Source organism: Mus caroli, chromosome 9 (assembly GCF_900094665.2).
Source record: "Mus caroli chromosome 9, CAROLI_EIJ_v1.1, whole genome shotgun sequence".
NCBI lineage: Eukaryota > Metazoa > Chordata > Mammalia > Rodentia > Muridae > Mus > Mus caroli.
This window is the reverse complement of record NC_034578.1, coordinates 85,480,435-85,481,399: the sequence shown is the minus strand read 5'-3', so window position 1 is coordinate 85,481,399 and position 965 is coordinate 85,480,435. Positions and strand designations below refer to the sequence as shown.

Below are 965 nucleotides of genomic sequence, written 5' to 3'. Positions count from 1 at the left end.
ATATACCTGGCCCAGCAGTGGTACTGTTAGGAGGTGTGGCCTTGTTGGAATGGGTGTGGTCTTGTTGGAGTGGGTGTGGTCTTGTTGGAGTAGGTATGGCCTTGTTGGAGGAAGTGTGTGGGGCTGGGCTTTGAGATCCTCATAGTCTTCGCCTGTCTGCCTTTGGATCAAGATGTAGAACTTTTGGCTCCTCTANCTCTATATCTCCTGGACACTGCCAAGCTCTCACCCTGATGATAATGGACTGAACCTCTGAACCTATAAGCCAGCCCCAGTTAAATGCTGTCCTTTGTAAAATTGCCTTGGTCATATGTCTCTTCACAGCAATGGAAACCCTAACTAAAATGGGCTATGACTTAGTCTATCCATAGAAAGGGGTGACCTATGAAATCAGAATGGGAATGTCTTACATATATAAGGAGAATGTATGTTCACAAAAGCATGAGTATACAAATATTTTGAAATCACAATAACAGTCAATTAAGGCAAATATGTTGGAAATGAAGAGTAACATTCAGAACATGGCAGAGGCAAAGAGTCAAATAAAAGAATGGCATTAAGAGTTAAACAGTGCCCCACCCCCAGCAATGGGCAAAGAGACACCTCGTTGGTGGTGTCTTGTTCTTATTTAGTCAAGGGCAGAGCAGATGGCAGTCCTTGTTCATCCTAGCTTGATGCCTGGCTTGGTGGCTAAGGATGTCTTATGCCTAGGAGTCATAAAAATCAAATCAAATCAAATCTAGGCAGCTCAGTGTGAGAGGAGGAAGACAGACAGAGACTTATAAACACCTTGGCTCCCATTGACCTGCCCTCCAGTGTTGTGGATGGCCCTGGTGTTGTTTGTATTTTGATGTTAGTTCTGGTTTCCCAGGAGGGGTTGTCTGGAATGAGAAATGAGTCACATACTCAGGTGGCTTCTTATGAGCCTTCCCTGAATGAATAAAGGGACCAATCACTGGGCGAGT

The 965-nt window shown here is 44.6% G+C and overlaps 1 non-coding gene across 1 annotated transcript; it reads left to right on the top strand.

Moving 5' to 3' along the window:
* Positions 1–577: 577 nt before the first annotated feature.
* LOC115032027 lies at positions 578–720 on the top strand. The gene has a single exon (XR_003837675.1). It is a non-coding gene; the product is annotated as a small nucleolar RNA SNORA48 (small nucleolar RNA).
* The last annotated feature ends 245 nt before the right edge of the window (positions 721–965 follow it).